Source organism: Elephas maximus, chromosome 18, assembly GCF_024166365.1.
Source record: "Elephas maximus indicus isolate mEleMax1 chromosome 18, mEleMax1 primary haplotype, whole genome shotgun sequence".
Classification (NCBI taxonomy): domain Eukaryota; kingdom Metazoa; phylum Chordata; class Mammalia; order Proboscidea; family Elephantidae; genus Elephas; species Elephas maximus.
In genome coordinates, this window is record NC_064836.1 from 76,819,216 (window position 1) to 76,844,325 (window position 25,110).

The 25,110-nt window shown below is 37.8% G+C and overlaps 1 long non-coding RNA gene across 2 annotated transcripts; it reads right to left on the minus strand.

Annotated features, from left to right (window-relative positions):
* Nucleotides 1–414: 414 nt before the first annotated feature.
* On the minus strand, nt 415–14,916 carry LOC126061612 (uncharacterized). 2 transcript variants are annotated; one of them, XR_007513852.1, is made up of 3 exons: nt 14,880–14,916; nt 11,151–11,241; nt 415–517 (listed from the first exon to the last, which is right to left on the minus strand). It is a non-coding gene; the product is annotated as an uncharacterized LOC126061612 (long non-coding RNA). The 2 variants fall into 2 exon arrangements; XR_007513851.1 differs by lacking the exon at nt 415–517 and adding an exon at nt 9,391–9,659.
* Nucleotides 14,917–25,110: the final 10,194 nt, after the last annotated feature.

A 25,110-nucleotide genomic window follows, 5' to 3' on the forward strand; every position in this document is an offset into this window, starting at 1 on the left:
TTAAAATACTTTTTAAATTAAATTACTTTAAGCTACATATTTATCAATTTGAAACAACACATATTTATTATCTTATAGTTCCTGTGGGTCAGGAGCCTGGGTGCAGCTTATATGAGTTCCCTCTGAGATGACAGTTAAGGTATCATCTGGACTTGGTTCTCCACTGGAGGCTCAAATGGGTTCTTCCTGCTCACACAATTGTTGGCCGAATGCAGTTTGTTGCAGAGACAAGTATGTCATTTTCTTGCTGCTGTTGACTGGAATCGTCCAGAGTTTTCATGACCCAATTATTTTCTGATTTGAATATTTTTGCTATGTGTTTTCATTAATGGAAGACATGTTGAATCAAGGAGCATTTCTGAAATTTTGTTATGATATATGGATTTTGATACTTACCGTGTGGAACACGTAAGATTGTGTGAGGCACATATGTCCGTCTGCACTCTGCATTGCCTTCTAGATCCCTTAACAGGTTCAAACAATGGATGTCATCTGAAGCTGCGGTATTCATGCATACCTGCAATCATCGAGACAAACACAACTTCCAGATGACACAAAGGAACCTGGAAATGTACTTACGAGGCTTAACTTGCTGTAGAAAAACTAAAGGAGACAGACGTTTTGCACAATCACACCTCCTAATGGATTATTATATATTAGGATGTATTAGGATGTACCACTTAATACAATGCCCTATAAAAACAGTCATTTTTGGCACGCACCTATTTCTTAGATTCCATACAGTTATACACGTCCCCGCCTGCCAGTAGCAGTACTGTCGGTGGGAAAACAGCTTGCCAAGAATCCCCAAAGGTGGAAAATGTACATGGGTGATGTATGCCCCACGGCCCACAAAAGGGTTTTAATAAAAGCTGCTATCAGTCTTTTCCTCGTGACCTTCCAAAGCCAGCTTTATCAAAGCCAGCATAGACACAATGCATCATCTCACCTTTACCATGTTCTATTTGCTAGAAACAATTCACAGTTCCCTACCACATTCAGGAGCCCTGGCAGCACAGTGGTTAAGAGCTACAGCTGCCAACCAAAAGCTCAGCAATCCACCAGCCCCTCCTTGGAAATTCCATGGGGCTGTTCTACTGTGTCCTATAGGGTTGCTATGAGTCAGAATCAGCTTGATGGAAATGTTCTTTTGTTGCTGTTGCTTTTGTTGTTTTGTTTTGTTTTGTTTTCTAACCACATTCAAGAGAAGGTAATCACACAAGACTGTGAACACCAGGCGAACGGGATAATGAGGGTTACCTTAAGAGTTTGTCTTCTACAATGGCCTTTATGGTAGAAAAACAAGGGTTTTTTTTTTCCCCCTCAATTTTTAGGATTTCCTGATGTTGAAAGTAAATGATGATGTTGAAAGTAAACGATCTTGAACACAAGTGAAGAAAGTTGTGATAGTAGGTCAGAGCGCTCTTTGGCGAAAAAATTTGTTTGCTTGCTTGTTTGTTTGTTTTTCTCTTTCTGTCAACAGAAGAGTAATAGGGAAGAATGTTATTTTGGCTATGAACCATGCTGAGGTACTATGGCTACTATTATGAGCAAAGAGATTTTTTGGGAGATGTCTCTTAAAGGATTGAAAAGAATTGATTCAATTGAGAAAGCACTCCTTTCTTGTTTATGAAAATGAAATATAAACTATCTGATTTAAAATTACCTTGCACAATTGGGAACAAAAGAAGCAAGATATTTCCAGGCTATTGGTCCCTTCACGGAAACCCTGGTGGCGTAGTGGTTAAGTGCTACGGCTGCTAGGTTTTATGGGTTTTTGGGGGTCCCTTCACATCTCTGGAAGTTGCGGGTACTTAAACAAATTGCTCTTTCTATCCTTCAATGGTAAATCACCTAATTAAGATATATCCTGTCAAAGTTTCATAATCACTGTGCTGTTAATGGTTACAGGTGGGCTGAAATACTTAACTGTTTTGTGTCAGGTCTGAGATAGGCAAAAACAGAACAATTACACACCCAGACTGACCCACAAAACCTGTTTGAAGTGACCTTTTTGGTTTGCATCAACACTTCATGCCAATATTCCAATTTCCTATGTGTTCCAGGGCACGAAGAAGGTTACAGGGTCCTGGAATGGAGGAGTTGATCACTTAGTTCTTCCCCTTCCCAGCCCTGCTCACTCCCTCATGAGCAAATCAAAACCCTCAGTAAAATGGACTCCATTATAATTTCTTCTGTATTTTACAAGACCCCTCAAATGAATGCACTTGTGGAAGAGCCAGAAAAGATTGCATGAATTAAGTCAGTATAGTAAACGGTGTTCTTCACATTTTTCATGGTATCTAATGATTTAAGTCACCTCCTTTATTGTATATATTTGTGTGAATCATTGAACTATAAACTTTTCCCTTCACCTTGTTATAGTGCTAGGGGCATAGGAGAGTTTGAGTCACTTACTGTATTCCTCAAAAATTATTTTAAGTGGCTCGAACCTGACTATTTCATGTCTAACCAGTCTTCTTCACGGAAACTAAACACTCGCTGATGCCTTCAGTAACTGTGTCTTTATCTGCAGGGCAAGACTCTTCAGTTAGTTTAGTTTAAAGAAAAAAGACATTGGCAACTCAGCTGATTGACATACCCTTTCACAATTTAGTGGAAAGAAGAAAAAAAAATCCTATTTACATCAAAAGTTGATGGCAGACACTTTTTCTGAGGCAACTCTTTGATAACCCAAAGCAGGGCTTGCTCATGAGTTGTCTAGAGTTCCTAGAGAGCTATAGCTGTTGTCCTCTCCATAATAAAATAAGGGCACTATGAGAGAGAGGCAGTAGAAAGGCAAGAGAGAGAAAGAAGAGAATCCCATCTGTAGTCTTCTTCCTGCCTATCAAACCCTTTCAGAGCAGGAATAACCTCAGGTCAAGAGTAAACAACCAGAGGCAGGGAATATATATCACCTCCGTCTGCTTGCCAAGATCTGAGTACAAACAGCCTCTATTGCTAAAGCCAAAATCTAATATTTTCGGACCTGAATTCTAAGCATTTGAAAATAGAGAAAATACACCCATTATGGTGAATATACCAACTTGGAATAAACCCGTGTGAATGACATGGGTTATCGAAGTAACAAAGTGGGGGGAAGAATCAAAAGGAAAATGACCAAAGATACGTAAGAGTATCCAGAGCTGGACACAGACACTGCTAGAGTCACCATGTGTAAAAATGACACGGTGGCCTCAGAGGTCCTCTAACTTCAGCAGGGGAGAGGAATCACCGTCATCAGCATCAGCCCGAGGCGGATTCCTGTGAGATTTAGGTCAGACATACCTCCTCTCTTCAATCTTTTTACCCATTCTGGCACCAGCCACCCCTCCCACAGCACTTTCTACTTCTCTGCTGGGTTCGACAATTTTATTGCAATGGTCACACAGAACTTACAGACCATACTCACAGTTATGGGATTTATTAGGGAAGTAACAGGTTACTATCAGGGATGGATCACCCAGTAAGGAAGGTAAGCATGTGCTTAGAGCATCAACAAAACAGGGGCACCAGTTGTCCAAAGCAAAGCCCCATAGACGCCAAGCAGACAGGACATGAGGAAAATTGAGTGCTGCAGTGGAAGGGAACAAGCAGGGCACTAAATAAAACTGATGCGTGCTGAAATCCAGCTCCAGTACGTGATGAAATCACTGAAGAATTTTTAAGTGCAAAGGATAGAAAGAAAAGTTTTTAATTGTAACATGTTAGAGATGAAAGATCTATCTAAAAATAAAATGTAGTCATTTGTGGTAATATTTGTTTTCTGATTGTTAAACTTTCTTTTAAGACTTTTTCATTTGTCCATTTATAATTACAGCATTTATTACAAAACAAGCATCAAACTTGAAGTATGAGCCATTTAAAAGCAAAATTGGTGAAAGTCAATTTTCATTTTGGGAGTTCAACGGAATTTTACATTGATTGTTGAAACGACTAAATTCACTGACTCATTTCTTTGTTGTAGACTATGTGGAATATTCTTTTTGTAGAAAATGTGGTACCCTGTAAAAAATCTTAGCATCCTGCATCCACTAAAAATTTTATAATCCAGTTCACCTCGTTCCACTAAAATGGCATACACCGCTTTTGTGTTCAGTCCTTAATATCATGGTCACTTTAAAAAGAAGTTGCATCAGTGATAGCCAACAAACATCAACACACAGACACACACACACATGCATGTACACGTGTATATCTAACTCACTGGTCCGGTCTGAATGCATGAGTAAGCAGAGGAAGGGGTACCACCTGTTGTCAATGTTTACGGCCCTCACATCCAGCCCTGGTTACAGTTCAGGGTCAGGAATAGCTCAGGATACAGTTCTTCGGTCAGGACAACTGCTTGCCCATACCCGCAGGCAGGCCTCTCTCTCAGCCCCTTGGCCCCATGGCCCTTCAGCCAGGCCTCTGCCCAGGTCAGGCAAGTGTTAAAAACCTCTTGAGCTCCTCTAGTCAGTGCCTGGAGGCACCCCACTCCAACAATAAACTTCATCCAGAAAGTGCTCAGCTGTCTCACTCCGTGGACAGGCGTACCCGCTATGACCACCTCTTCCGTAGTCTGGGAAAGCCACCAAGCTGTCTTGTGCCAGTCTCTTGGTTCTGCTGCTGTTGATTCTCTACCACACTTGCCACCATTTCTCATCGTCTCGTACCTTCTCCGGTGTTACAGCGATCTGTCTCCTGGGTCTAGGAGGCTCTCAGTGCAGGGATCATGGGTCCAAAGACGCTCTCTGCTCCTGGCTCTTCTTCTTGGTGGTAGTGAGGTTCCGTCTTCCTGCTACTAGAATGGTTCTTTTAAGCCTAGTGGGATGGCAATCTGACCAGTCCCCTTGTCAGGGTTTCATATACCTTATTTGCACGTCCCACCCCACAAGGGTTCCATGCAGCTTATTTGCATTGCTAGCAAGCTGTTAAATCTCCTTGGTGGGCCACAAGTAGCTTATTTACATGGACCCACACAGTCATTTCGTGGGAGTCACAAGACCACAAATGGCTGGAAAGGCCATATTAAGTACCTTACTGCGCCACACCATGTGAGTAGGAAATTGTTTTGTGTAAAAAACCCATTCGGTACAGTAAATGGAACATGGGGCTTTCTTAGATTACAAATAGGCCTGAGGTGAAAATCCAAGTCAGGTAAACCACTCAAGTGTGTGGTGTGATCTTCAGCAAAGTTCATTTCCCTTTTGAGTCTCAATTCCTCTATCAGTAAAAGTGATATTTATAAATGTCCTGGCACATATTAGGAACTTATTTGTCATTACATATTGTCTTTTGTAACCAGATATGTCCAGATCTACCTTATTTTTTACGAGTACATATATTTAGTTTGTTTGATCTATTTATATTAACTCCAGTTGTACAGTTGTATAAAAAAAAAAAAACAGTTGTATAGAACTGACTAAAGTGCTTTTATTATGATTTTATTAGCTAATCATTTTGTTGTTCTTATACATTCCTGGGATAAAGAATAACTTCAGTTCTGGCTAAGAAGAGGCATCCAATAGTGTTGAACTCAATCAACATTCTTTACCCTAGTGTCCTGATTGGGTAGTCATATCCCGTATATTTCATTTCACTACACTGATCTTCCCACAGGAAAAAAAGGAAATTTGTGTAAATGGAAATTCAAATATTGTATATTACTGACATCCAATAAATCTTAATAACTTATGTCATTTTTATGCCAGGAAAGACATCTAAACAGCATTTGTGTTGAAACAGACCACAACATATACCAAAATATTTCATCTATCTAAAAATACGTCCCCATATAGATTTTCACTCTGGTCTCTTTAGCACAGCTTTTACTTCCATCAGTTATCTGAAAACAAGCTCTGGCACACTCTTTACAGTGTAGACATTGCAGTGAAATGATAGAACATTCACTGCAGAGTTAGAATTGAAATAAACTCATCCTGAGCCAAAATATTTCAAATGAAATTGCCAAGTTGCATGTGCTTTTCTCAGTCTACCCTGCCCCCCAGTGCCCTCCACAGGGTTCCCCACCCCGCCTGCCAATACTGATTTTATTAGAGTTGACTGAAATCCTTTGATTTTCATTAAACAGTTTTTGTTTGTTTCTTTTGGCTTGAGTTTCTGTGATTATTGAAAAATGCTAATGTCATGTAGACCAGCCAAACACTTTTGCTCATAAATATTGGCTGCACTAGTATTTTGCATGTTTTATACTTCTTTTGCATTTTAACATTTAACTGAGCATAATATTATTTACTTTCATTACTCACTGAACTAGAAATAGAAATGTAAAAGGGATGATATAATGGTTGCGATCTTGTTAATATTAAATATCAGTAATTATGTGATGGTAAAAAGAAAAATATATACTTCTTATTGTGCTTAGGGTAGAGAAAAAAGTGTCTTGAAAACAAAACAAATTACATGCTGACATTCAATTTGCCAAAAGTTTCAGTAAATTATTTTTACTTAAGATAACATAATTTATCTCCCACTTAATCACTATTCTCTAAAATGATTTTTTTTGATGTTTAGAAAATTCCTATTTTTGTCAACAACTTGAGCTCATTCATTATCTACAACATTCCTGAGCCAGTAGTAGGCACAACAAGTTACGTACCAGGGCTTTGTGATACTCTTAAATACTTAGGTGAAGCTTTGATTATTCCAAGTAATTTACAATAGTCTGTTTTCTTCTCAACATTCCAGTCCATAGCCCACAATTTAGGTTTAAAAAAAAAGGCCAACTGAAAGCTATATTCTTTTCAACAAAACGACAAATGCTAGTAACTTAAACATTTCACAAATGCAGGTTACGTTTTCGGTTTGACCGTAACAGAGATGATGTAGATGCATAAATACATAACTAAGTCACCCACTTCACCCACTTACTCTATTTTTCCCAGTGTTCTCACTCTGATTCTGTATGCACGTAGCTTCCTGTGCTTTCTGACTCACCTGGACTCACAACACTGCAAACAGTGATGGCTTCAGCTTCTTCCCATAAGGAAACCAAAAAAGGATTACATAGCCTCTCCAACAAGAAGACTTGGAAAAGGAGACCTTCAAGCATCATGTGCAGTGCCCCAGAAGAGGCAAGATGACACTGTCAGAGCACTGAAGTCAGCAGCTTCAGTCTACAGAGTAAAGGGTATGCCTCTGCATGTTTTCAGTAACATTTGGCTCTCAGTTCTTGGGATCCCCCAGGAGAGCTCGGAAGGACACGTGGATTTCGTCACCCAGTGTTACTGAGTGGCTGCGTAATAAAATGAACAAGAAGGGTAGATGTAGCCGAATATCATCCTTGGTTCTGACACTTACTGGATGCACACTGACTATTTAATTTCTGTGAACCTCTGTTTTCTTACACATAAAGTGAAAAACTGCTATCTAATTAGGTTTTTTCTGATGATTAAATAATACATATACACATTAAAAAAAAAAAAAATCCTTTGCCATGAAGTCAATTCTAACTCATAGCAACCCTATAGGGCAGAGTAGAACTGTCCCATAGAGTTTCCAAGGAGCACCTGGTGGATTCAAACTACTGACCTTTTGGTTAGCAGCCATAAGACTTAACCACTACACCACCAGGGTTTTATATATATATAGGAATGTTTTATATATATATAAATTAAAATATTATATATATATAGCTACAATGTTACAGACTCTGGAGGATAGTAAGAGTTCGATAAAAACTAGCAATATAGTGTTTACAATTATACAGCCACTAGAGATATGCAGGTCATAATAAATCATGACCCTAGACTTCAAGTTGCTTGTCATTCCTTTGGGAAACTTCGACATAAAATTTTAAAGTATTGATCCACTCATTTGATCGTTGCATTCTTCTTTTTAGTACACCCATGTGATCAAGGATTTTATTAAGTGCTGGTATAATAATATGAGGTAAAATATTTCAGTATATTGTAGTGCAAAAATTATGCTATTAAATCCAAGATTTTAATTCCAGCTCTGTCCCTTGTGATTTGGGAAAATTGTTTAAACACTGTAACACTCAGTTTCCTATTTTTTTAGAATAGATGTAAAAATAATGCTGCTTTGAGGACCAAATGAGATAATATATTTATGTAGTATATTTCAAACACTAAATATTGTAGAATAGATAAGAGATTAAAATAAAGATATTAAATATGTGGCAGAAACCATAGGATTTAGGCTAGAATTACTGGGGGGAAAACCTCATGAAAAAGATTATGCCATCACTGGACTTTCAAGCATGAACAGAATTTGACATGAGTAAATGTGTGAACAGAGCATAGAAGACAACATGAGATCAGATTGTGGACCTTCTTGACTGTCCCACTGAGAAGATTGAATTCAAAGAGAAGTATATGACAATTGGGCACACCCTGAATAAATCAGTGTTCTGGAATGGTCAGTTTTCACATATTAAGTGTTAAAGGAATTAACCATACATGTTGTTTATTAGTGTTGTTTAGGTGCCATTGAGCCAGTTCCGACTCATAGCAACCCTATGTACAACAGAACAGAACGCTGCCCAGTCCTGCACCATCCTCGCAATCATTTGTTATACTTGAGCCCATTGTTGCAGCCACTGTGTCAATCCATCTCGTTGTAGGTCTTCCTCTCTTTCGCTGACTTTTGAGTGCCTTCCAACCTGAGGGGCTCATCTTCTAGGACTATATCAGACAATGTTGTGCTACTATTCATAAGGTTTCAACTGGCCAATTTTTTCAGAAGTAGACTGCCAGTTCCTTCTTCCTGGCCTGTCTTAGTCTGGAAGCTTTGCTGAAACATGTCCAGCACAGTTGACCCTGCTGGTATTTGAAATACCAGTGGGATAGCTTCCAGCATTACAGCAACACGCAACCCACCACAGTACAACAAACAGACAGACAAGTGGTGGAACCATACACAGGGGTCCTATAATGTGTGTAAGCTGAGGCAAAAAAAAGGAAAGAAAAAAAGCAGAAAGAACAGATAGAAAATTGTAGCAGTTGATCCTATGAAGAGGTGATAAGTATCAGACAGCAACAGCAGTGAAATCCGAGAGATACATCAGAGGATTAAACCAACGAGTTTGTTTGTCTGCTTGCTTCTTTTGCAATAGAGTGCATATTGAAGTAGAGTAGAAAAGTTTTTAAAAGCTAAAAAACTGATGGAAATCTGGTGACAATGACAAAAATGGAAAGCATGATGGTAATGATAATCTTGATAATGTTTGTTTTATGAAAGTTTATACTGAAGTAATGGTAAGTAATGGCTAAAAGCAGAGGCTACCAGAAAGATGTTTACCTGTGTTTTATTGACTATGCAAAGGCATTCAACTGTGTGGATCATAACAAATTATGGATAACATTGTGAAGAATGGGTAATTCCAGAACACTTAATTGTGCTCATGAGGAACCTTTACATAGATCAAGAGGTGGTTGTTCGAACAGAACAAGGGAGTACTGCATGGTTTAAAGTCAGGAAAGGTGTGTGTCAGGGTTGTATCCTTTCATCATACTTATTCAATTTGTATGCTAAGTAAATAATCAAAGAAGCTGGGCTTTATGAAGAAGAATGGGGCATCAGGGTTGGAGGAAGGCTGATTAACAACCTGCCATACGCACATGACACAACCTTGCTTGCTGAAAGTGAAGAGGACTTGAAGCACTTACTGACGAAGATCAAAGTATGGATTACACCTGAAAAAAAAAAAATTTTTTTTTTTTAACATAAAGAAAATAAAAATCCTCACAACTGGACCAACAAGCAACATCATGATACATGGAGAAAAGATTTAAATTGTCAAAGATTTCATTTTACTTGAGTCCACAATCAACACCCAAGGAAGCAGCAGTCAAGAAATCAAACAACACATTGCATTTGGTAAATGTGCTGCAAAAGACCTTTTTAAAGTGTTAAAAAGTAAAGATTTCACCTTGAAGACTAAGGTGTGTCTGACCCAATTGCCTCATATGCATGCGAAAGACAAGAGAAGATTTGCCGCCTTTGAATTGTGGTGCTGGAGAAGAATATCGAATATACCATGGACTGCCAAGAGAAGGAACAAATATGTCTTGGAAGAAGGACAGCCAGAATGCTCATTAGAAGCAAGGACGGCAAGACTTCCTCTCACATATTTTGGACATGTTATTAGGAGGGGTCAGTCCCTGGAGAAGAACATCATCCTGGTAAAGTAGAGGGTCAGAAAAAAGAGTAAGACCTTCAATGAGATGGATTGACACAGTGGCTGCAACATGGGCTCAAGCATAACAATGGCTGTGAGGATGGCACAGGACTGGGCAGTGTTTCTTTCTGTTTTATATTGGGTCGTTATGAGTTGGCTCTGACTCAAAAGCACCTAACAATGACAACAATGGTAAAACATTCAACTGGAACTGGTCAATAGGACGGGAATTTAGAGCTAATAGTATAAACTGGAGATACAAGTGTGAGCCATGATCAGTTCATCAAGGTCACTAGTTTAGAGTAAGATTACCCTTTCACCAAAAACAAAACAAAGAACACCAGCATCGCGGAGAGATTCGGAGGGAGGGAAGGATCTAGGGAGAAATGGAAAGAAGAAAGGCAATTATCTAAGAAACGGACAGAAAGCAAGAAGAAACCAAATGTCCGAGGTCTTTGTTAATCCCCGTAGCTGGAGAATGAAGACTGAGAAGGAGCCAGAAAAGGGCTACAAAATAGGATCAAACAAAGCTGCAGAAATGAACCAAGAAAGCATTAACGATATTGACGTTAAAGGATACAGAATTTCCAAAAGTAGCAACAGTCTAGAAAGTCCACAGAAAGGTCAAGAACAAGGAAAACAGAGGAAACGTTCTTGTTTGTGGATTTGGCAAGAAGAAGAGCACAGCGCAACCAGTAGCGTGGTGAGGATTGAAGTCAGATTTAAGAAAGTGAAAGTGAGAGAGGGTATTGAGGAGTATGTCTCTGAGACAAGTGACCTATATAAAGGGGCAAATATCTGAAAGATCAGAACTGAAATTTAGACATACTACTCAGACTACTCCCTTTGCACAGATGTTTTTGGTACTACTGTTCTTCCAAACACTAAACTTCAATTCTCACATCAATCTTTACAATCTGTCCACAAGCCCATGATATCAAACCCAACTTTCACTAGGCTACGACAGCAGAGAAGACATAACTGTGGGTGATTCACTCAGGCTTACCTTCCTCAGGTCACTCATCAGTCAGGACCGCCTTTCAAACTCTGGCTCTGAGCCATCTTCACTTCACCGAACGACACAGCCTCCAATCCCCCTAGAGTTAAACGCATTAGGCAGACATCAATATTTCTTCTTTTCTGAATGAAAAAGCTGCACAGATCAAAATTTGGTAGGGAATAACATTTAAAAAACATCAGGCTGTTTGATGGAAGATAAAAAATAATTCTATTCTTCTCACAAGAAGTCAATCATTAAATTTTAGTTGCTTTCGGGGGTGATTTTATCCATATTTTGAAGAAGATGTATTTTACTTTCTTAGTTTTCTCTTTACTCCTTTAATTGGGTAACTGTTTTTTCTCTACTTCTATGGCGTTTTTTTTATGGCATAGGAATTTGTCAAACTATGGGTGCCTCATCCCAGGTTAGTCAATTAGAACACCTCATTGCCCTGACACAGGAACTGGCCCAGTAGTGAGAACATGACCCAACTAGACTAATCAGAGTTGTTCAGAGGGATTGATAAGGATGCTATGGGAAAGAAAACGAGTCTTTTTCTTCTTTTTTTGAGTGAGCTATGAGAACCGTATGAATGTTATAGTCTTTCACAATTAGAACAGAGAAATATAGTTTCTAAAGCCTGGGAGAAGGAGAATTTAACAAAAATAGATACATGGGTGTTTTTTTGTGTGAGTCTTTATTTCAAAAAATCATCTGGTCTACCCAGACTATATGACTCTGTGTTCATGTAACTAGTAATTTGAAATGATTTTTCTTTTTCCGGTAATGGTTAGGTCAATATTCTACTTTTCAGAGGCAGTATGCCTCTAAGCTCCATGGGTCACACCAGCTCCCCACTATCTAATTGCTTCACTGGGCTTTCATTTCCAAGCCTTAGTCAAGCAGAATGCAGTGATCTTCCCATATTACTCCTATGTTAGTTATTCTATCATCCTCGTTTGTCCCAGTTGTTGAGTTTAGAAAGTACAAAAGGATTCCAAAACAGTATCCATGATAGTATTTTTCATGTTACTACTCTTGAATAATCACAAAGAATCTTCTAAAGTTACTCCCCTGGGATGACCCATTAAGGGTTTTTTCTGGTTATAAATAGTTTCTCAAAATTGAGCTTTCAAAAAGAAGTCTTCTGAGCGAAGGTAAAATAACTGGGATTTGAATGAAAATATCTTTGAAATTTCTCTCCCATCTAAAAGAATTTTCAGAATCCCTTTTATTATTGCACAGATCCTGAGAAGCAACGATGGCATTTCTTTTCCAAGCTATGACTATTCTTGTGGGTGAGAAGTAATATAGTTTGTACATCAGGAACACAACCTCACCGGTGGTCTAATATGCTATCTTTAAAGTGTTTTGCTGTAAATGACGATATGGAAAGTTTCATAATAATTCATTCCAATAAAAGAAAAATGTTTTCCCTTAAATTGTTTTTATAATGGATGAGGCTGCAGAAATAATAATAATTAATGTTATTTCCTAAATGGTTTAAATCACTAAAAACTGACAATCATGGAATATTTAGTCACAATGATATGTATTCTGAGTATTCCCCTTAGCAATGCTTTCAATGAACATCCCCTGCAAATAAAGCAATATATACTTATATTCATTATTATTTACTACGTCATGAGTATAAGATATGCCTTTGTTTTGTAATACATCAGGGGAAAATATATTGAAACATAGGATTTTTACTAAGTGATTCTGTCTTTAATTAATTTCTAAAATAGTCCATAAAAACTCAATATATATCTGTATAGAAATTAATGAAGTCTTAACTTTCCTATTATTTGACTGGAGTCTTATTTTTAAAAGGGCAAGTGAATGGGAGATTAAAGGTTTTTTGGGCCCTGATTTCTGTAAACATGCATATCAAAACAGGGGATGATGTATATGAACAGGTTTAATTTCATTAACTTATTCAGATCAATAAGGGTTGGTTATCAACAACGCACAAAGAATCTTAATCACATGAGAAAATATATGGGTAATTACTATGCATTGTCTTGTTAGAATAAATAATAGTGTATGAGACAAATTGGCTCATCCAAAGAAAATTAGGAAATACACTCACCACACCTAATAGATACAGTTTATCAGCAACGACTCTTGTCCCATTTTTAGCTTAAGTTTCCTCATGTCATGGTGTTCGTAAGACAGCAAATGATTTTATGGGTACTTTTTTCCATGATTGGTCATAATACATTTTCTAATTCTGTTTGCCACGTTCTGGGGATTTATACTCAGTCTTCTATTTTAATTATTTAATATATTTCTCCTTCATAAGGTCAAAGAGATAGGCTAGTTTGAGATGGAACTTTTTAATATAGTTCCTCTTCAATGCCTCAACTTTTATTGTCTTGAAAATAAGATATGAAGATAAAGTGGTGTCTGTATTTTACTACATCACCAACAACCATAATTTTGCAGACCTGTTTACTGGTCTTCAAAAGCGTATCATCCAGAAGTTTCAATTAGCATAAGGGAAAGCAGCAGGTATTGCTGGTATTGTTGCAGGTATTCTTATTAATCTTATCAAAATACCCTGTTCATACCTTTATTGTTGTAAAAATCCAGTGATTTTTCTTTCTTTGTTTCCCTGACTTATTTAAGATTCCCAGTGCTATGTAGCTTATCTTTCTGAGTTTCTTCTTACCATATGTTCTTAGTCACTTATTCAAGTCTGCATCTGCTCATTACCCAGTATAGCATGTCCTAGGTATCAACTCAAAAACAACTGGAGTTTAAGGTTTAAATGATTTCCTGTTTCAATAATGAATCAACTTCTGCTTCAAATGTTTTCCCCCTTAGAAACAATGATAACAGTATTTGCATACTTAGTATACATAGAAGTACTTAGTATGCTTAGTATAGTTAGTGAGTTTTGACATAGTGTTTCAATATGGTAAATTTATTTACAGGGAAATTCAAGGAACAATTACCCTTCTCTGGACTCTACTTTCTATCAGCTGTTTTTGAAATATAGTAAAGAGTAAATCTATCTATCTATCCATTTTTCCTTTATGTCTGTTATATCTCACCTCACATGTTTCACAGCTCATGAAACATGTACAATAAAAAGTGAAGGACAAAAGAAATATGCAGACTAAAAGAAACATTACTTTTAGTAGACGTCATATATGATGTATAAAGAAAAAATTAGAAGACTATACATAGGTTCCTACAGCATTACATGTACTTAAATCTGAGGGTCCTATCTACCAAAAAAAATTTTTTTTAATAGAAATATGGTTTGAATATATACTTCATAAATGGGAAATGCTTATATACTTTGTTCTCAATATTCTTCTGTAAATTAATAATTTTGATATGAAAGCAAACAGGTGAGACATAATTATATTATGCACATTATTCAGAGACTAGTTATCTACCATACAAATTTCCAGAAGAAAAAATTGAAGGGTATCACAATAAGAACTAGATTTTATGATACATTTTCAGGTCTGTCATTCTGGCAGTTACCAGCACATAGAATCTTAACACACATTTGTTAAATAAGTTACTGAAAAAAAAAAAAAAAAACCTTAGGGTGATTTTGGCTTTGTCTGGTGTCTGGGGATCTCCAAGGTCCTGCATCCCTCTTCCAAGATAAGCAAATAACTCCCTTTGAACCAGTGCTATGTAGGGTAACCAACACACGTGGGAATATGGCTGTCTGATAGGGCAGAACTAGGGCAGGGAGACTGAGATGCTCACCTTGGACGCAAACTGTAAGGACATACCAAAAACTCTGTAATAAAAAAAAACTCTATTTTAATGAAATATTTTTAAAAAATCAAAATAAATGCAAAACCCATCCACAATAAAATCAAAATGTTAAATGGTGGTTTCTCCCACCATTAAAGGGACCAGATTAAGTGCTGTCCTGCCCGATCTAGAAGCGTAGGGAAAGGGAAAGTTCAGTGGGTCTAACTTGGACCGGTGAAAGACAAAAGACAAGAAGGAAGAGGTGGACACATTCTAAACCCATCCTCCTGCCCACATGCATGTCCTAAGGCGTACTATTTCCATGTGGTCCCTCGGCAGACATCCAACGTAGCCAAACAATCAGCTGTTTTCTTGTGAAGCTGTGGTCAGCCCAGAATAACAGCCTTGTATTTGTTTTCTCCCCAAGTTCCCTTTCACCTCCACATTCTTCCCTGAAATTGCCTCTTTACATGAAGTACCACACGTAACAGGTTCTGTTTTGTAGGGAACCCATTTAAACCGAAGATGAATAAGAAATATCCCTAACCTCAAGGAGTTAAGCGGCCAAATGACTGCTAGGATGGATAAATTCAGTGTTGTGTGGTAACTGTTCTTTCTCTGAGCACTCACAGAAGAACTAAGTAAGGTCAGGGAAACTTTCTTGGACTGGTTGAAGAATGAAAAACGGTTTACAGACAAAACAGGCAGATGCTAACAAATTAAGGATATCGTAAGCAGAGAAATACTGAGAGTGAATAAAAGCATGACGGTCTGTGCAGGAAACATCACCAAGAAGAGCTTACTGACAAAATGGTACAGCCACTTTGGAAGATAGTCCAGCAGTTTTTTTTTTTTTTCAGGGCTACCTTATAATCCAGCAATCACACTCCTAGGTATTCATTTACCCAAATGAGTTGAAAACTTATGTTCACGAAAAACCTGCACGAGAATGTTTACTGCACCTTTATTATAATTGCAAGGAGCCCTGATGGCACAGTGGTTAACCACTTGGCTGCTAACTAAAAGGTTGATGGTTCAAACCCATCAGCTGCTCCATGGGAGAAAGGTGGGGCAGCCTATTTCTGTAAAGGTAACAGCTGTGGAAACCCTGTGGGGTAGATCTACCCTGTTCTACAGGGTCACTATGAGTCAGAATCGACTCAAAGTCCATGAGTTTTTCACAACTGCCAAAAGCTGGAAGCAATCAAGGCGTTCTTCAATAGTTGAATGGATAAAGAAACTGTGGTACAGCTACAGAATGGAGTATTATTAAGCAATTAAAAAGAAAGGAGCCATCAAGCTGCTAAAAGGCATGAAGGAACCTTAAATGCATATTGGAAAGTAAAAAAAAAAAAAAAGCTAGTCTGAAAAAGCTATATACTATAGGATTCCAACTATGACATTCTGGAATAAGCAAAACTACAGAGACAGTAAAAAGATCAGACTTTGTCAGTGGTTACCAGAGGTTCATGAGGGCTGGGGGCTGGGGAGCTGGCAGAAAGGGAGAAGATCAAAAGATGGAAGAGAGGGCATTTTAAGGGTAGTAAAACCATCCTGCGTGATATTTTAATGGTAGACATGTGACATGTATTTGTCAAGCTCATAAAATTATACGACACAAAGAGTGAACCCCAATGTAAACTATGAACTTCAGTTATCAATCCATGTCAACATTGACTCATCATTTGTAACAAATGCACCTCACTAATGCAAAAAAAAAAAGAAAAAAAAATTTTTTTTAGATGTTAATAATCAGATAATCAGGCGAGAGGAGATATATGGAAGCTGTTTACTTTCTGAGCAATTTTTCTGTAAACCCAAAACTGCTTTAAAATATACAGTGTATTTTTAAAAAGAAGAGATTACTGTATCTTCACACTCTGCAAGGTGCCTGATTAAAATATCTTTCCAGGGGCCTCATTCTCATCAGCTCTAAAATGGGGATTATAATAATGTCTACACCTCCTGTCTGTCAGTTTGTCATAGTGTAGTGACATGTTTTGCTACGATGCTCAAACTATGCTGCTGGTATTCAAATACCAGCAGGGTCACCCATTGTACATGGGTTTCAGCAGTTTCCTGACTAAGACAGACTAGAAAGACCTGGCAATCTACTTCCAAAAATTAGCCAATGAAAACCCTGAGTGTTACAACAGAATATTGTCCAATATAGTGCTGGGAGAGGAGTCCCCTAGGTTGGAAGGCATTCAAAATATACAGTGACCATAGCAATAGACCGAAACATATCAACGATCATGAAGATGGCACAGGACCATGCAACATTTTGTTCTGTTGTACACGGTGTTTCCATGAGTTGGAGCAGACTCAACAGCAAGTAGCAAAAACCCATAGTAATCTAGAGAATATTAAATGAACAAATATATGTAAAAGCACTTAGAAAACTGTCTGACAAATAACAAGACCTCCCTCCCAACTTCCTTGAGTGCCTTATATACTTTTAAAATCCTATTTTCAAACAAGTACATTGAAATTGCCACTCATCCAATCATTTTCGTCTTTGGACAAATTGTATTGCCTATTAATAATTTGAAATATTTTAATATGCATTTCCATTTAAAACTGACTAGTAAACATCTGTTGGACTGCCTGGAAAATGGATTTTTGAAAATCAACTGGTGACTTAATTTAATAATGTACAGGGAGTCATCCAGCTATCAAATTGCAAACTTGACATAAATAATTGTTTTGACATTTGTGTTTTTCCACTTTTACTTTTTTATTAAAATAATCTGCATTTGTGCTTTATGAAACACTGAACAAAAATTACCCATGCTGCCACTCTCTGCTGTCTTCTCTTCTTTTAATCATCATTCCTCAGGAATTATTTTGACCATGTACCTTTTTGTGTTTGCTTTGTAAGAAGGGGAAGTGCCAAAGAAAAAAAAAAATTTTTATCTACAATTTTTCTGACTAAAAGATCTTTAATATGTCAATGTATGTACCATGAACACAAGTTCTGAAGAGGTTGTATGTTGTCTGAAAAATTTTTGTGTTTTCCTTAGTTCACTGAACAAATATAAATTGCTAGGCTCAGGGGGAGTTTTTTTTTTTTTTTTTTAAAGTACGTATTTCCATACATCAACGGCACTGGGTTTTTTTATTTCCATACATCAACTTACTTCCTATAATTTGATGGAGAAGTAATCTTGCTTAGGGAATTTAAATAAAAAGTGGACGTGACTCGAATGAACGTTAGAAGTAATCACGCCCTGAGAGTTTAGAGTAAGAAACTGCGGTGAGCCGACCTGATAGGAAGATGATACTTGGGATACAGGTATCATAAACGGAGCTGAAAGGACATTCTAACTGTAATTGGGAGTCCCTATAACCTGTGAACGGGGTCCTGAAACATTAATTAAAAAAAAATACAGCAACAACAACAACAGTTGCCGTTCGGTAGATTCCAGCTCGTGGTGACCCCATATACCTCAGAATAGAACTGTGTTCCGTAGGGTTTTCAACACTAATTCATCAGAACTAGGTCGCCAGGCCTTTCTTCCAATGTGCCTCTGGGGAGACGCAAACCCCCAACCCTTCATTTAGCAGTCGAGCTTGCACCACCCAGGGACCTGACATTAAATAATAAAATTATATTACCTTTTTATATATACTAGTGATTTAGTCTTAAATGCCCCAGAAATAAGTGCAAGTGAACTTGTAATAGAATTAAAAACATACCTGTAAAATAAGTATTTGAATAAACTATAATCTGTGTATTCTACAATGAGGTATCTGAGTTACGGAAATGATTGAGGAGTAGGACAGGTAGTGGAGAGATTAATTATATAAAACATATGCTGTGGTTTTAAATTCCTTTCTCTTCTTTCCCTACTCCTTCTGAATATTTTTTCATCATAGTAATATAAGGAAGAAACACAGGAAAAATAAATAATACACAATGACATTAGTTCAAAGATCTTTTCGGCAAACTTCAAGAACCTGTACTTAATTCTCAAAGCATGAAGAAACAACAATAAATCTTACAGATTTTTTTTCTAACATCCCTATCTCTACCAATAATCATACAAGCAATATCTCCAAATCACAGTTGCTGCACTTACTCCCTTGTTATAATATGAGGCTTCTGTGACCAAAGCTTAGAAACTTAGAAAAGAGTTCAAATAGGATTTTGATTCCATTGAAAATTAAGTTCTGAATATTCTACAATTAGCTGCACTGAATGATCTTTATTTTTATACTCTGTCCTTTGTCCTTCTTTATTCTTAAAAGGAAACATAAATTAACTGTCTTGTGTAGATTATCTACAGATGAACCATTTTCTCATTATATAAAATTTTCAATTACCTTTCTCTTACTGTCCACCAGTTTATTCAGGATTTTGAGAGTGCAGGGATAATGGGAGCCCTGTATGGTCACTATGAGTTGGAATTGACTCAACGGCAATGAATATGGTTTGTTTGCTTTTTTGGTGGCACAGTAGTTAAACACTCAGCTGCTAGCCAAAAGTTCAGCAGTTCAAATCCACCTGCTGCTCCTTGGAAACCCTACTGGGCAGTTCTCCTCTCTTCTGTAGGGTTGCTATGAGTTAGTACCGACCCCACAGCACCTAAGAACAAAAACAAAGGATAATGAAATTTGTTAAACCATATATTTTAGTTTTGGAATGGGCTGACCTACTTCAGCATTCAGTAGTTGTGTGACCCTGAATTCCTTGATCTCTGAGTCCCAGCTTTTTCATCAGTTAAATGAGAAAAATTGAATCTACCCCACAGAGTAACTGTGAAAATGAAATGAGATTACACACACTGAGCAGCATAGTGCCTAGGACATAGCATACTTATTCCATTTTAACCATTATCATTATTTTTCCTTTTCAGATGTTTATGCCAAATCTCTCTTTTATTAGAGTGGGCATTGAAAGTTCAGTAAAACTTAAACCAAGCAATAGAGAAAGAAAATTGTCTTTTATAAAATGCTATTAAAAAAAATTTTTTTTAGTTTTTTATGGACATATAGCTAAGTAGCAAGAATTTAAATCACCATTTCTTAGTATATTAGTAGAAATTCAATACCTTTTAAGATTACTAATATCATTCTTTTAAAGATCGCCCAAGCCATAGCTCCCTTTTATTAGCAGACATGATTAAGAGCTTAGTATAAGAAACCACAATAGAGAAAACAAGCAGTCAAATATAATTCCTTTGATAGCTATTATGGCCACGTACTAGAACATATATCTGTTTTTTATTTCCAGATTAACTGCAAGTAATTATTTGTCTTTCAAATAATATTGTAGTTATTATCAATATACAGCTATGAAATACAGCCAAGTAATCTGTGTTTCAAAGACACTAGTCAATTCTGAATCCTCTTTCTATGCTCTTTCTCACCAATATAGCCAATTTAAAAACTACACCTCTGACATTAGACGAACACGATCCTCTTTTCTTGTTACTAAACTCGATTCCGATGATGATTTCAGACCCTCAGCGCAGCAGCAGGAACCTGGAGCGATCATACTCACTAATCTGGGGCCTGGGCGTCATTATTAGAAGAAGGTATTTTAGGCAGTACATTTCCATAAACTTGAAAATAAGGCAATTTTGCAACCAGGAAATCAATACAGCAAAGTGTCATGGATTGAATTGTGCCCCCCAAAATTTCTGTCAGCTTGGCTAGGTCATGATTCCCTTGTATGATGTCTACCATTTTATCTTCTGATGTGATTTTCCTGTATGTTGTAAATCCTATCACTCTGATGTAATAAGGTGAACTAGTAGTTATATTGATGAGGTCTACAAGATTAGAAACCCTGGTGGTGTAGTGGTTAAGTGCTACAGCTACTAACCAAACGGTGGGCAGTTCGAATCGCCAGGCGCTCCTTGGAAACTCTATGGAGCAGTTCTACTCTGTCCTATAGGGTCTCTATGAGTCGGAATTGACTCAACGGCACTGGGTTTGGTGGGTTTATAAAATTAGGTAGTGTCTTAAGCCAATCTCTTTTGAGATATAAAAGAGAGAAGCGAGCAGAGAGACATGGAGACCTCATACCACCAAGAAAGCAGTACTGGAAGCAGAGCACTTCCTTTGGACCTGAGAGGTTCCTGGGCTGAGATGCTCCCAGACCAAGGGAAGACTGATGCATCACAAGGACCTTCCTCCAGAGATGACAGAGAGAGAAAGACTTCCCCTGGAGCTGACCCCCTGAATTTGGACTTGTAGCCTACTAGACAGTGAGAGAATAAATTTCTCTTTGTTAAAGTCATCCACTTGTACTATTTCTGTTACAGCAGCACTAGATGACTAAAACACAAAGTCACCTGAAAGAGACAAACAAACAAAAAAACGGGTCTGTAACATGGCAAAAGACATTACCATATCAAAAAAGAACGTATCCATCTGAAAAGGAGGCCATCGCTTGTAAAAGAAAATTAAAAACAAAACAAAATTCCTGAAATAAGCATTGTCCATACCCATCTTTTTACTGTCCTTGGGAGGGAGACCCAAGAAAGCTAACTTGAGGTCGTAGTCTGTCTGAGAGACAGGAGGTTCTGTTTCGTTCAAGTGGAAGCATCAAAATATAAAAGCTGATACTACTGTGGATTGAAATCATGTATCTCCCCTGCCTCTGCTTCTTGCTAACTGTGGTAATCACTACAGCTATTTACCAAGTATTTCAGCACTCCTCCTGGGGAACCATGGTAGGATTGCTTCCCAATCCACTTTGAAGTTGGGTTGTGTCACATCCAGGTTGAAGCCTGGATAGTTAGTGTGTGAATCACCATATTCCTTTACCCTGACTAGGTAGTCACAGAAGCATAAGACTGATTAAACTTTAGGCACTGTCATTTGCATGAGTCCATTTCAAGGCTCTATATCCAATTCTGTGTATGGAATTTTGAATTATTTTTCTTGAAGAGGGCATCCAAGACTATATAAACCTCAGGCCCCACAAATCCTGGATTTGGCCCTGGAAGGATGTGATAACACAAAGCCTGAGTCAGCCTAGTTCCCTGAAGGACTGCAATGAGGATGAGGAAATAAGCCTTTGTTGTTTCAGGCCACTCAGGTGTTGGCATTGTTACAGCAGCATAACCTAGACTGTTCTGACTGATACAGTTAGCCAAGTAACTCCCAATACAGAGAGAATGTGCTAATCTGGTCAAAGCAAGCACCTAATTGTCCGGAAAATTAAATTTTGTAATGTCAGGGAATTACCTAGAATTTGCTTTACCCATCAATTATTCATTAGCTTTAAAAATCTGAGTGACTACCCTGGTGCCTAAGATCCTGAGACTCAGGCAAAATCATGCTTTTAGCCTGTAAATCTATTGCTTAGATCTGGGGGAGCATCCTAGCTTCACAGTTAAGAGCTAGAGCAGTTACTTTTGATAGAAACTCAGGCAAGTTTGGTCTTGAGTAGAACTCCACATAGGAATGTAAACCGTCTGATTCTCCCTCATCTTCTTATACTTATTAGTTAAAAATCTGTAGTGCTCCAATGTATATTTTTAGTGATTTTTTTTTACTGCACTGGGTTAAGTAGAATCCATGAGTGGCAGTAAACTGAAATCCCAACTCAACCTCTTACTAGTTGTGCAGACTAATTAAGTTATTTAATCACTGTAAGTCTCTATTTTCCTTTCTGAAAATGACATCGATAATATATCTCACTTACAGTATTGTGGTAAAAATTAAATGAGATAATTTTAGTAGGTATGAAATTAATAAAATCTGTTGCAAAGATGGGGAATTGCAGGCAAAGTATAAGCATTGCCCAACCCACCAGTGAACAGTGATTTTTGTTGTAGCTAGTTTCCAAGATCGTCCCCAGATTATACTCTTTTCCTGGGATTCATGTCCTTATGTAGTCCTCCTCCCCTCCACACACAGTGAATAAAGTTGGTCTACTTGACCTACAGAATACTGGAGAGGTAGTGGTGTATGACGTCTGAGGTTAGCTTATAAAAGACTGCACTGTGTCCATTCTGTATTCTCTTGGATCGCTCATGCTGAGGAAAGCCAGCAGCCATGTTATAAGGTCATTCAAACAGCCCTGAGGAAAGGTCAGTATGGAGAGGAACTGAGACCTCCTGCTAATAACCCGCACCAATTTTCCAGTCATGTGAGTAAGCCATTTTGGAATCAGATCCTACAGGCACAGTTAAGCCTTCATATGACTATAGACCCCTCTCACATTTTGACTCAGCCTCATGAGAGACCTTGAGCCAGAACTGCTCAGCTGAGCTACTCATGAATTCCTAACCCACAAAAAGCATGTTAGTCCAGGTTTTGGCATTCCTGTAACATTTATTTCATTCTTTAGCTTGCAAAAAAACCTCTTTTCCTTAAAATGATAAGGCTTTTAACATCAGATCCTAGAAAGCTTCTGCATATTTTCTACCATCCAATTCTCTCAAAGTAAAAAATAAAGGAAAAGGGGAGGGGGGGTGCTTGACTGCTCCAAGCTTACAAAGATAACAGCTTCTTAGGCACCTAACAACAACAACTTTCGTTTTAAGCCACTAAGTACTAGGGTAATTTGTTACGCAGCAACACATAACTAACACATCATTCTACTTTGACTTTTTCCCAAGGAACAAAACCATAACAAACTTAAGATAAAACATTTAATTTGCATCCATAGCAAAGAGACAAAAGAAGTTATGCAAAGCTTCCTACTATTTCAATTTGCTACTAAGTTGAAAACCACCTGGACTCTATCACTTTGTAAAAAAGACCCCAACCCAAAACAAGATTTTAGCCCTTTTGACAATGAACGTAAGATCATCTTTCTGTTTCTATACCCTTCACCCTGTTTTATTAGTTTATACACCTACTCCTCATTTATTGACTATCTCATTATCCGACACTTCGCATTTACAACAATAATAAAAAATCTACTATCCTACTATTTTGCACATTAATGAAGTGCGTCTGGCAGTAATGAAAGCCAAGTTGCAAGGCAAGAGTAACGCTGACTGTGATGGTTAAGGTTATGCGTCAGCTTGACTGAGCCATGATTCTCAGTGGTTTAGCAGTGATGTAATGATGTAATTTGGCAGTTATGTAGCGATGCAGTCATCCTCCACTTGGTGATCCGACAAGCTCATCTTCCTTTTTCACACAATGCCAATTTTCACATAACAACCTGGTCTTTGGAACCAAACTATGTCTATAAGTCAGGAGTGGATGTGCTAGCTATTTCAGACACAAGATTGAAGTAAGCATATGTTAGTCCAGGTTTTGTCATTCCTGTAACATTTATTTCATTCTTTAACTTGCAAAAAACCCTCTTTTCCTTAAAATGATAAGGCTTTTAACAGCAGATCCTAGAAACCTTCTGTATATTTTCTACCATCCAATTCTCTCAAAGCAAAACATAAAGGAAAAGGGGAGGTGGGGGCGGGGGGGCTTGGCTGCTCCAGACACTGTTCTTGGCAGGACCATCACAGAGCCTGCAGCCAAGTATTCCAAAGTTATAACTGATAAAATTTCTTAAGCACATAATTTCTGGGTCCATATTCACTATTCACAAGGGCTAGTGAATAGTTACCCACTCACTAGCCATTGGTGGAGGGCTGTCACGTGCCAGGCACTATGTTAGGTGCTGGAGACCCTGGCAATCTTAAAGTGCTTTGCGTCTATTTTTCTTTTTCTCCCCCCGCCCCCTTTCCTGCAAAATTCTGGGGACAGGAAAAAGGTAAAATGGAACTACTTTAAAATGTATATAAAGAAGCACATCAAGAAAAAAGTCAGAACTTGCTATTTGCAATAGTGCTCATTTCACACTACAGCTTTTTGGGGATTAGCGTAGGTAAACTGCCGCTGCAAGCTGATGTGTGAGCGATCACATGATGTCACTAGCTGGCAGTTATAATTAACGCCAAATCAAACTCTGATAGCAAACTCCCAATTAGGTAGGGGTTTTTTATGACAACTGTGAAAAAAGATCACCATACTTGTGATCAAGGAAAATATCAATGAAGGGAATACAATGAGGAACAACTGACAATTATGAAAATAGACAGACTGTAAATACCCAAATTGATTTTTTAAGATTTCCCCTACTACATCTCCTGGTTTGATGAATCTGTACTGTCCGCTTTATAGGCACCCAGGAGTTAATTCTCTGTATTTTTGTCATACCTAAGAACCCTGTGGAATTATCGTTAGCAGAATTAGCTATGCTTTAACATCTATCAGGGTGTTGGAACAAGTCCAGAAGTATTCAGGATTTTTTCTTTTCTGTATGGCA